The sequence below is a fragment of the Pseudophryne corroboree genome, chromosome 10 (assembly GCF_028390025.1).
Source record: "Pseudophryne corroboree isolate aPseCor3 chromosome 10, aPseCor3.hap2, whole genome shotgun sequence".
Taxonomy (NCBI): domain Eukaryota; kingdom Metazoa; phylum Chordata; class Amphibia; order Anura; family Myobatrachidae; genus Pseudophryne; species Pseudophryne corroboree.
The window spans coordinates 319,889,808-319,902,622 of NC_086453.1; the positions used below are offsets into that span (position 1 = coordinate 319,889,808).

The 12,815-nt window shown below is 48.9% G+C and overlaps 1 protein-coding gene and 1 long non-coding RNA gene across 5 annotated transcripts in view; one reads left to right on the top strand and one right to left on the bottom strand.

The window, feature by feature from the left end:
* NECTIN1 (nectin cell adhesion molecule 1) overlaps positions 1-12,815 on the top strand; it is a 383,707-nt gene that overhangs the window by 367,134 nt on the left and 3,758 nt on the right. The window lies entirely within an intron of this gene.
* LOC134966624 (uncharacterized) overlaps positions 1-12,815 on the bottom strand; it is a 355,275-nt gene that overhangs the window by 182,850 nt on the left and 159,610 nt on the right. The gene's annotated exons all lie outside the window — the stretch shown is intronic.

Consider the following 12,815-nt stretch of genomic DNA (forward strand, 5'->3'; position numbering starts at 1 on the left):
CTTAACACAGTGACTGACAAAATGAAAGTGCTGACTTGCCAAGGCAGAACAGAAAGCAGCACGTCGCACAGTCATCACCTCTGCCTAAGAGATGTCTAACACAAAGTGATGCCAACAAAAAATAAGAATTTACTTACCGATAATTCTATTTCTCGTAGTCCGTAGTGGATGCTGGGGACTCCGTAAGGACCATGGGGATTAGCGGCTCCGCAGGAGACTGGGCACATCTAAAGAAAGCTTTAGGACTATCTGGTGTGCACTGGCTCCTCCCCCCATGACCCTCCTCCAAGCCTCAGTTAGGATACTGTGCCCGGACGAGCGTACACAATAAGCAAGGATCTTGAATCCCGGGTAAGACTCATACCAGCCACACCAATCACACCGTACAACTTGTGATCTGAACCCAGTTAACAGCATGATAACAGAGGAGCCTCTTGAAAAGATGGCTCACTACAGCAATAACCCGATTTTTTGGTAACAATAACTATGTACCAGTATTGCAGACAATCCGCACTTGGGATGGGCGCCCAGCATCCACTACGGACTACGAGAAATAGAATTATCGGTAAGTAAATTCTTATTTTCTCTAACGTCCTAAGTGGATGCTGGGGACTCCGTAAGGACCATGGGGATTATACCAAAGCTCCCAAACGGGCGGGAGAGTGCGGATGACTCTGCAGCACCAAATGAGAGAACTCCAGGTCCTCCTCAGCCAGGGTATCAATTTTGTAGAATTTTACAAACGTATTTGCTCCTGACCAAGTAGCTGCTCTGCAAAGTTGTAAAGCCGAGACCCCTCGGGCAGCCGCCCAAGATGAGCCCACCTTCCTTGTGGAGTGGGCATTTACAGATTTTTGGCTGTGGCAGGCCTGCCACCGAATGTGCAAGCTGAATTGTACTACAAATCCAACTAGCAATAGTCTGCTTAGAAGCAGGAGCACCCAGCATGTTGGGTGCATACAGGATAAACAGCGAGTCAGTTTTCCTGACTCCAGCCGTCCTGGAAACATATATTTTCAGGGCCCTGACAACGTCTAGCAACTTGGAGTCCTCCAAGTCCCTAGTAGCCGCAGGCACCACAATAGGTTGGTTCAGGTGAAACGCTGAAACCACCTTAGGGAGAAACTGAGGACGAGTCCTCAATTCCGCCCTGTCCGAATGGAAAATCAGATAAGGGCTTTTACAGGATAAAGCCGCCAATTCTGACACGCGCCTGGCCCAGGCCAGGGCCAACAGCATGACCACTTTCCATGTGAGATATTTTAACTCCACAGATTTAAGTGGTTCAAACCAATGTGACTTTTGGAACCCAAAAACTACATTGAGATCCCAAAGTGCCACTGAAGGCACAAAAGGAGGCTGTATATGCAGTACCCTTTTTACAAACGTCTGAACTTCAGGGACTGAAGCTAGTTCTTTTTGGAAGAAAATTGACAGGGCCGAAATTTGAACCTTAATGGACCCCAATTTCAGGCCCATAGACACTCCTGTTTGCAGGAAATGTAGGAAACGACCCAGTTGAATTTCCTCCGTCGGGCCTTACTGGCCTCGCACCACGCAACATATTTTCGCCACATGCGGTGATAATGTTTTGCGGTTACATCCTTCCTGGCTTTGATCAGGATAGGGATGACTTCATCCGGAATGCCTTTTCAGGATCCGACGTTCAACCGCCATGCCGTCAAACGCAGCTGCGGTAAGTCTTGGAACAGACAGGGTCCTTGCTGGAGCAGGTCCCTTCTTAGAGGTAGAGGCCACGGATCCTCCGTGAGCATCTCTTGAAGTTCCGGTTACCAAGTCCTTCTTGGCCAATCCGGAGCCACGAATATAGTGCTTACTCCTCTCCATCTTATCAATCTCAGTACCTTGGGTATGAGAGGCAGAGGAGGGAACACATACACTGACTGGTACACCCACGGTGTTACCAGAACGTCTACAGCTATTGCCTGAGGGTCCCCTGACCTGGCGCAATACCTGTCGAGTTTTTCCCAACGGTTTATAATCATGTGGAAGACTTCTGGGTGAAGTCCCCACTCTCCCGGGTGGAGGTTGTGCTGAGGAAGTCTGCTTCCCAGTTGTCCACTCCCGGAATGAATACTGCTGACAGTGCTATCACATGATTTTCCGCCCAGCGAAGAATCCTTGCAGCTTCTGCCATTGCCCTCCTGCTTCTTGTGCCACCCTGTCTGTTTACGTGGGTGACTGCCGTGATGTTGTCCGACTGGATCAACACCGGCTGACCTTGAAGCAAAGGTCTTGCTAAGCTTAGAGCATTGTAAATGGCCCTTAGCTTCAGGATATTTATGTGAAGTGATGTCTCCAGACTTGACCATAAGCCCTGGATATACCTTCCCTGTGTGACTGCTCCCCAGCCTCGCAGGCTGGCATCCGTGGTCACCAGGACCCAGTCCTGAATGCCGAATCTGCGGCCCTCTAGAAGATGAGCACTCTGCAACCACCACAGGAGGGACACCCTTGTCCTTGGTGACAGGGTTATCCGCTGATGCATCTGAAGATGCGACCCGGACCATTTGTCCAGCAGGTCCCACTGGAAAGTTCTTGCGTGGAATCTGCCGAATGGGATTGCTTCGTAGGAAGCCACCATTTTACCCAGAACCCTTGTGCATTGATGCACTGAGACTTGGCTCGGTTTTAGGAGGTTCCTGACTAGCTCGGATAACTCCCTGGCTTTCTCCTCCGGGAGAAAAGCCTTTTTCTGGACTGTGTCCAGGATCATCCCTAGGAACAGAAGACAAGTCGTCGGAACCAGCTGCGATTTTGGAATATTGAGAATCCAATCGTGCTGCCGCAACACTACCTGAAATAGTGCTACACCGACCTCCAACTGTTCCCTGGATCTTACCCTTATCAGGGAATCGTCCAAGTAAAGGATAACTAAAATTCCCTTCCCTCGAAGGAATATCATAATTTCGGCCATTACCTTGGTAAAGACCCGGGGTGCCGTGGACCATCCATATGGCAGCGTCTGAACTGATAGTGACAGTTCTGTACCATAAACCTGAGGTACCCTTGATGAGAAGGGTAAATTTTGACATGAAGGTAAGCATCCTTGATGTCCCGAGACATCATGTAGTCCCCTTCTTCCAGGTTCGCAATCACTGCTCTGAGTGACTCAATCTTGAATTTGAACCTCTGTATGTAAGTGTTCAAAGATTTTAGATTTAGAATCGGTCTCACCGAGCCGTCCGGCTTCGGTACCACAACGGTGTGGAATAATACCCCGTTCTCTGTTGCAGGAGGGGTACCTTGTTATCACCTGCTGGGAATACAGCTTGTGAATGGCTTCCAAAACAGTCTCCCTGTCAGAAGGAGACATCGGTAAAGCCGACTTTAGGAAACGGCGAGGGGGAGACGTCTCGAATTCTAATTTGTACCCCTGAGATATCACCTGAAGGATCCAGGGGTCTACTTGCGAGTGAGCCCACTGCGCGCTGAAATTCATTGAGACAGGCCCCCCACCGTGCCTGATTCTGCTTGTAAAGCCCCAGCGTCATACTGAGGGCTTGGCAGAGGCGGGAGAGGGTTTCTGTTCCTGGGAACTGGCTGATATCTGCAGCCTTTTTCCTCTCCCTCTGTCACGGGGCAGAAATGAGGAATCTTTCGCCCGCTTGTCCACGAAAAGACTGCGCCTGATAATACGGCGTCTTCTCATGTTGAGAGGCGACCTGGGGTACAAACGTGGATTTCCCAGCTGTTGCCGTGGCCACCAGGTCTGAAAGACCGACCCCAAATAACTCCTCCCTTTAATAAGGCAATACTTCCAAATGCCGTTTGGAATACGCATCACCTGACCACTGACGTGTCCATAACCCTCTACTGGTAGAAATGGACAACGCACTTAGACTTGATGCCCGTCGGCAAATATTCCGCTGTGCATCACGCATATATAGAAATGCATCTTTTAAATGCCCTATAGGCAAAAATATACTGTCCCTATCTAGGGTATCAATATTTTCAGTCAGGGAATCCGACCACGCCAACCCAGCACTGCACATCCAGGTTGAGGCGATTGCTGGTCGCAGTATAACACCAGTATGTGTGTAAATACATTTTAGGATACCCTCCTGCTTTCTATCAGCAGGATCCTTAAGGGCGGCCATCTCAGGAGAGGGTAGAGCCCTTACAAGCGTGTGAGCGCTTTATCCACCCTTGGCGGGAAAGGATATAATGCCAATAACATTTTAGAAATTATCAGTTGTTATCGGGGGAAAACCACGCATCATCACACACCTCATTTAATTTCTCAGATTCAGGAAAACTACAGGTAGTTTTTCCTCACCGAACATAATACCCCTTTCTCTAACGTCCTAGTGGATGCTGGGGACTCCGAAAGGACCATGGGGAATAGCGGCTCCGCAGGAGACTGGGCACAAAACTAAAAGCTTTAGGACTACCTGGTGTGCACTGGCTCCTCCCCCTATGACCCTCCTCCAAGCCTTAGTTAGATTTTTGTGCCCGAACAAGAAGGGTGCAGTCTAGGTGGCTCTCCTGAGCTGCTTAGAAAAAAGTTTAGCTTTAGGTTTTTTATTTTCAGTGAGACCTGCTGGCAACAGGCTCACTGCACCGAGGGACTAAGGGGAGAAGAAGCGAATCCACCTGCGTGCAGAGTGGATTGGGCTTCTTAGGCTACTGGACATTAGCTCCAGAGGGACGATCACAGGCCCAGCCATGGATGGGTCCCAGAGCCGCGCCGCCGTCCCCCTTACAGAGCCAGAAGACTGAAGAGGTCCGGAAAATCGGCGGCAGAAGACGTCCTGTCTTCAATAAGGTAGCGCACAGCACCGCAGCTGTGCGCCATTGCTCTCAGCACACTTCACACTCCGGTCACTGAGGGTGCAGGGCGCTGGGGGGGGGCGCCCTGAGACGCAATAAAAACACCTTTTTTGGCAAAAAATACATCACATATAGCTCCTGGGCTATATGGATGCATTTAACCCCTGCCAATTTTTCCATAAAAAAGCGGGAGAAAGGCCGCCGAAAAGGGGGCGGAGCCTATCTCCTCAGCACACTGGCGCCATTTTTTCCTCACAGCTCCGTTGGAGGAAGGCTCCCTGACTCTCCCCTGCAGTCCTGAACTACAGAAACAGGGTAAAACAAGAGAGGGGGGGCACTAATTTGGCAGATAAATATATATTGCAGCTATATCAGGGAAAAACACTTTTATAAGGTTATCCCTATATATATATATAGCGCTCTGGTGTGTGCTGGCAAACTCTCCCTCTGTCTCCCCAAAGGGCTAGTGGGGTCCTGTCCTCTGTCAGAGCATTCCCTGTGTGTGTGCTGTGTGTCGGTACGTTGTGTCGACATGTATGAGGAGGAAAATGGTGTGGAGGCGGAGCAATTGCCTGTGTTAGTGATGTCACCCCCTAGGGAGTCGACACCTGACTGGATGGTCTTATGGAAAGAATTACGTGATAGTGTCAGCACTTTACAAAAGACTGTTGACGACATGAGACAGCCGGCAAATCAGTTAATACCTATACAGGCGTCTCAAACACCGTCAGGGGCTCTAAAACGCCCGTTACCTCAGGTCGATACAGACACTGACACGGACACTGACTCCAGTGTCGACGGTGAGGAAACAAACGTATTTTCCAGTAGGGCCACACGTTACATGATCACGGCAATGAAGGAGGTTTTGAACATTTCTGATACTACAAGTACCACAAAAAAGGGTATTATGTGGGGTGTGAAAAAACTACCCGTAGTTTTTCCTGAATCAGATGAATTAAATGAGGTGTGTGATGAAGCGTGGGTTTCCCCCGATAAAAAACTGCTAATTTCTAAAAAATTATTGGCATTATACCCTTTCCCGCCAGAGGTTAGGGCACGTTGGGAAACACCCCCTAGGGTAGATAAGGCGCTCACACGCTTATCAAAACAAGTGGCGTTACCGTCTCCTGATACGGCCGCCCTCAAGGAACCAGCTGATAGGAAGCTGGAAAATATCCTAAAAAGTATATACACACATACTGGTATTATACTGCGACCAGCAATCGCCTCAGCCTGGATGTGCAGTGCTGGGGTGGCTTGGTCGGATTCCCTGACTGAAAATATTGATACCCTGGACAGGGACAATATATTATTGACTATAGAGCATTTAAAGGATGCATTTCTATATATGCGAGATGCACAGAGGGATATTTGCACTCTGGCATCAAGAGTAAGTGCGATGTCCATTTCTGCCAGAAGAGGGTTATGGACGCGACAGTGGTCAGGTGATGCGGATTCCAAACGGCATATGGAAGTATTGCCGTATAAAGGGGAGGAGTTATTTGGGGTCGGTCTATCGGACCTGGTGGCCACGGCAACGGCTGGGAAATCCACCTTTTTACCCCAGGTCACCTCTCAGCAGAAAAAGATACCGTCTTTTCAGGCTCAGTCCTTTCGTCCCCATAAGGGCAAGCGGGCAAAAGGCCACTCATATCTGCCCCGGGGCAGAGGAAGGGGAAAAAGACTGCAGCAGACAGCCTCTTCCCACGAACAGAAGCCCTCCCCCGCTTCTGCCAAGTCCTCAGCATGACGCTGGGGCCTTACAAGCGGACTCAGGCACGGTGGGGGCCCGTCTCAAGAATTTCAGCGCGCAGTGGGCTCACTCGCAAGTGGACCCCTGGATCCTGCAGGTAGTATCTCAGGGGTACAAATTGGAATTCGAGACGTCTCCCCCTCGCCGGTTCCTGAAGTCTGCTTTACCAACGTCTCCCCCCGACAGGGAGGCGGTATTGGAAGCCATTCACAAGCTGTATTCCCAGCAGGTGATAATCAAGGTACCCCTCCTACAACAGGGAAAGGGGTATTATTCCACGCTGTTTGTGGTACCGAAGCCGGACGGCTCGGTGAGACCCATTTTAAATCTGAAATCCTTGAACACTTACATAAAAAGGTTCAAGTTCAAGATGGAGTCACTCAGAGCAGTGATAGCGAACCTGGAAGAAGGGGACTATATGGTGTCTCTGGACATCAAGGATGCTTACCTCCATGTCCCAAATTGCCCTTCTCACCAAGGGTACCTCAGGTTTGTGGTACAGAACTGTCACTATCAGTTTCAGACGCTGCCGTTTGGATTGTCCACGGCACCCCGGGTCTTTACCAAGGTAATGGCCGAAATGATGATTCTTCTTCGAAGAAAAGGCGTCTTAATTATCCCTTACTTGGACGATCTCCTGATAAGGGCAAGGTCCAGAGAACAGTTAGAGGTCGGAGTAGCACTATCTCAAGTAGTACTACGACAGCACGGATGGATTCTAAATATTCCAAAATCGCAGCTGATTCCGACGACACGTCTGCTGTTCCTAGGGATGATTCTGGACACAGTACAGAAAAAGGTGTTTCTCCCGGAGGAGAAAGCCAGGGAGTTTTCCGACCTAGTCAGGAACCTCCTAAGACCAGGCCAAGTGTCAGTGCATCAATGCACAAGGGTCCTGGGAAAGATGGTGGCTTCTTACGAAGCGATTCCATTCGGCAGATTCCACGCAAGAACTTTTCAGTGGGATCTGCTGGACAAATGGTCCGGATCGCATCTTCAAATGCATCAGCGGATAACCCTGTCTCCAAGGACAAGGGTGTCTCTCCTGTGGTGGTTACAGAGTGCTCATCTCCTAGAGGGCCGCAGATTTGGCATTCAGGATTGGGTCCTGGTGACCACGGATGCCAGCCTGAGAGGCTGGGGAGCAGTCACACAGGGAAAATTTTTTCCAGGGCTTGTGGTCAAGCATGGAAACGTCACTTCACATAAATATCCTGGAACTAAGGGCCATTTACAATGCCCTAAGTCAGGCAAGGCCTCTGCTTCAGGGTCAGCCGGTGTTGATCCAGTCGGACAACATCACGGCAGTCGCCCACGTAAACAGACAGGGCGGCACAAGAAGCAGGAGGGCAATGACGGAAGTTGCAAGGATTCTTCGCTGGGCGGAAAATCATGTGATAGCACTGTCAGCAGTGTTCATTCCGGGAGTGGACAACTGGGAGGCAGACTTCCTCAGCAGACACGATCTTCACCCGGGGGAGTGGGGACTTCACCCAGAAGTCTTCCACATGATTGTGAACCGTTGGGAAAAACCAAAGGTGGACATGATGGCGTCCCGCCTCAACAAAAAACTGGACAGATATTGCGCCAGGTCAAGGGACCCTCAGGCAATAGCTGTGGACGCTCTGGTAACACCGTGGGTGTACCAATCAGTATATGTGTTCCCTCCTCTGCCTCTCATACCCAAGGTACTGAGAATCATAAGAAGGAGAGGTGTAAAGACTATACTCGTGGCTCCGGATTGGCCAAGAAGGACTTGGTACCCGGAAATTCAAGAGATGCTCACGGAAGACCCGTGGCCTCTACCTCTAAGAAAGGACCTGCTCCTTGATCCCCTGAAACCGGGACCGCGACACAGACCTTTGGGGGCTTCAATTTGCGATACACAGCACGGACGGTTATTACACGTAAGGCTCCGTCCAGGAGCGCATTTTCATGCTTTATTTCTGTCTTTGCTGACGAGCAGTTGAATATGGAACATTGTTCATCTTTAAAAAGCACTTAAGGAACTCATATCCCTACATGGGTTACAGAAATAAATGAATGTGCATTTTAATAAGTTTAATATGCGGACTGAAGTATAGTTGAAACTATTTGTCCATTACGAGAACTGGGCATATAGTAGCTTGGCTCCACCTCCTTGTGTTAAGTCTATAGTATTTTTGATAATACTGATTATTATTGTTTTACATTGTTTATGATATTTTAGACCGGTCTAATTTTTATGTGTATTAAAACATATGAAATATAGTAAAATTTGTAGTTTGATCATTTGAACATCAGCCATACCATAATAAATAGCGCAGAGAGCTAATTGGTAAAGCAGCTTTGGGAATCAGCACAGGGACCACCTGTGCTAATTATTCTGACTTGAAGACCCCAAGTCAGTAGCTCTGTATTGCAGCTTGAGAATAATTAATTGATGATATATTAATTAAATTCAATTAAGCGCCTTGTTGCAGTTTGTGTGTCCAGCAGGGACCATGTCTGTTCCAAGACTTTCCACGGCTGCGTTTGACGGCATGGCGGTTGAACGCCGGATCCTGAAGGAAAAATGCATTCCGGATGAAGTTATCCCTACCCCGATCAAAGCCAGGAAGGATGTAACTGTGCAACATTATCACAGTATTTGGCGTAAATATGTTGCGTGGTGTGAGGCCAGGAAGGCCCCTACAGAGGAATTTCAACTGGGTCGATTCCTGCATTTCCTGCAAACAGGACTGTCTATGGGCCTCAAATTAGGGTCCATTAAGGTTCAAATTTCGGCCCTGTTGATATTCTTCCAAAAAGAACTAGCTTCAGTTCCAGAAGTTCAGACGTTTGTCAAGGGAGTACTGCATATACAGCCTCCTTTTGTGCCTCCAGTGGCACCTTGGGATCTCAATGTAGTTTTGGGATTCCTAAAATCACATTGGTTTGAACCACTCACCACTGTGGATTTAAAATATCTCACATGGAAAGTGGTAATGCTGTTAGCCCTGGCTTCAGCCAGGCGTGTATCAGAATTGGCGGTTTTATCCTATAAAAGCCCTTACCTAATTTTTCATACGGACAGGGCAGAATTGAGGACTCGTCCTCAATTTCTCCCTAAGGTGGTTTCAGCATTTCACTTAAACCAGCCTATTGTGGTGCCTGCGGCTACTAGGGACTTGGAGGATTCCAAGTTGCTGGACGTAGTCAGGGCCCTGAAAATATATGTTTCCAGGACGGCTGGAGTCAGAAAATCTGACTCGCTGTTTATCCTGTATGCACCCAACAAGCTGGGTGCCCCTGCTTCTAAGCAGACGATTGCTCGTTGGATTTGTAGTACAATTCAGCTTGCACATTCTGTGGCAGGCCTGCCACAGCCAAAATCTGTAAAAGCCCATTCCACACGGAAAGTGGGCTCATCTTGGGCGGCTGCCCGAGGGGTCTCGGCTTTACAACTTTGCCGAGCAGCTACTTGGTCAGGGGCAAATACGTTTGCAAAATTCTACAAATTTGATACCCTGGCTGAGGAGGACCTGGAGTTCTCTCATTCGGTGCTGCAGAGTCATCCGCACTCTCCCGCCCGTTTGGGAGCTTTGGTATAATCCCCATGGTCCTTTCGGAGTCCCCAGCATCCACTAGGACGTTAGAGAAAATAAGAATTTACTTACCGATAATTCTATTTCTCATAGTCCGTAGTGGATGCTGGGCGCCCATCCCAAGTGCGGATTGTCTGCAATACTTGTACATAGTTATTGTTACAAAAATCGGGTTATTATTGTTGTGAGCCATCTTTTCAGAGGCTCCTCTGTTATCATGCTGTTAACTGGGTTCAAATCACAAGTTGTACGGTGTGATTGGAGTGGCTGGTATGAGTCTTACCCGGGATTCAAAATCCTTCCTTATTGTGTACGCTCGTCCGGGCACAGTATCCTAACTGAGGCTTGGAGGAGGGTCATAGGGGGAGGAGCCAGTGCACACCAGGTAGTCCTAAAGCTTTTACTTTTGTGCCCAGTCTCCTGCGGAGCCGCTATTCCCCATGGTCCTTTCGGAGTCCCCAGCATCCACTACGGACTATGAGAAATAGAATTATCGGTAAGTAAATTCTTATTTTTTGGTGGTACTCGTATTATCAGAAATGTGTAAAAACATTTTTCATTGCCTCAATCATGTAACGTGTGGCCCTACTGGAAGTCACATTTGTCTCTTCACCGTCGACACTGGAGTCAGTATCCGTGTCGGCGTCTATATCTGCCATCTGAGGTAACGGGCGCTTTAGAGCCCCTGACGGCCTATGAGACGTCTGGACAGGCACAAGCTGAGTAGCCGGCTGTCTCATGTCAACCACTGTCTTTTATACAGAGCTGACACTGTCATGTAATTCCTTCCAACAGTTAATCCACTCAGGTGTCGACCCCCTAGGGGGTGACATCACTATTACAGGCAATCTGCTCCGTCTCCACATCATTTTTCTCCTCATACATGTCGACAAAAATGTACCGACATACAGCACACACACAGGGAATGCTCTGATAGAGGACAGGACCCCACTAGCCCTTTGGGGAGACAGAGGGAGAGTTTGCCAGCACACACCAGAGCGCTATATATATACAGGGATAACCTTATATAAGTGTTTTTCCCCTTATAGCTGCTGTATATTTAATACTGCGCGTAATTAGTGCCCCCCCTCTCTTTTATAACCCTTTCTGTAGTGTAGTGACTGCAGGGGAGAGACAGGGAGCTTCCCTCCAACGGAGCTGTGAGGGAAAATGGCGCCAGTGTGCTGAGGAGATAGGCTCCGCCCCCTTGTCGGCGGCCTTATCTCCCGTTTTTCTATGTATTTTGGCAGGGGTTAAATGCATCCATATAGCCCAGGAGCTATATGTGATGCATTTTTTTGCCATCCAAGGTGTTTATTATTGTGTCTCAGGGCGCTCCCCCCCCAGCGCCCTGCACCCTCAGTGACCGGAGTGTGAAGTGTGCTGAGAGCAATGGCGCACAGCTGCAGTGCTGTGCGCTACCTTGTTGAAGACAGGACGTCTTCTGCCGCCGATTTTCCGGACCTCTTCTGCCTTCTGGCTCTGTAAGGGGGCCGGCGGCGCGGCTCTGGGACCCATCCAGGCTGGGCCTGTGATCGTCCCTCTGGAGCTAATGTCCAGTAGCCTAAGAAGCCCAATCCACTCTGCACGCAGGTGAGTTCGCTTCTTCTCCCCTTAGTCCCTCGATGCAGTGAGCCTGTTGCCAGCAGGTCTCACTGAAAATAAAAAACCTAAACTAAAACTTTCACTAAGAAGCTCAGGAGAGCCTCTAGTGTGCACCCTTCTCGTTCGGGCACAGAAATCTAACTGAGGCTTGGAGGAGGGTCATGGGGGGAGGAGCCAGTGCACACCAGATAGTCCTAAAGCTTTCTTTAGATGTGCCCAGTCTCCTGCGGAGCCGCTAATCCCCATGGTCCTTACGGAGTCCCCAGCATCCACTTAGGACGTTAGAGAAATAAATAAAAACCATAACACAGGGACCATTGGCAAATGCATGCTTACCTTTCAAAAACGGATACTTTATTCTTCCATATAACTTTTCCTTCAAAACACAGTTAGGCTTTATACCCACTTGCATTAAATATTATTACATCATTTGCTAAAGAGTCCGGAAATGTAATTCATTGTCTCCACTGTCAGCATACGCACTCATGTATTTACATGCAAATGGTTGGATTGCATTAGAATGAAGTGCCTGCACAGGATTCTCAATTCTTCTTGATCCATTCAGTGAGATCTATGTCTATGTATTAATAGCGATGATAAGAGGGAGGTGGGGGAACTGTTTGGGTTCCGGGCTTGCCAGGGAAGCAGAACGACACCTCACTGATTGGTGACCATGCCCCCTCAGGGCATGATACTTCTTCAAAGAGGTCACCCAAATTTACAATGGAACATGGCCATGCTCTCCTCTAGTACAAGTGCCTGTATGATGTGAATACCAGGCTATAAACAAGAAATCCGGTAGCTAGTCAGTGTCGTGACTCCCATATGGAAATGTGCACCTCTAGGAGCCAGGTGTGGGGAGGGAGCCCAAGACTAGAGAGGAGCCAGTATGGAATACTGGGTCCAACAGCCTTGGGCTCCAGGTTTTGGTCCTGGATGGTTTTGATCTGGGCCGTACACTGCCTGCTCGCTATAAGGGGTATTTATGCGTATGAAATCTTGCCTCAGCGCAACCGGGATGAAGTTTCACCACCGTAGCTAGTATGTTACTCAGAGATGGAAATCCTTTTATGGGAGCTAGGCTGCAAAAGTTCCTT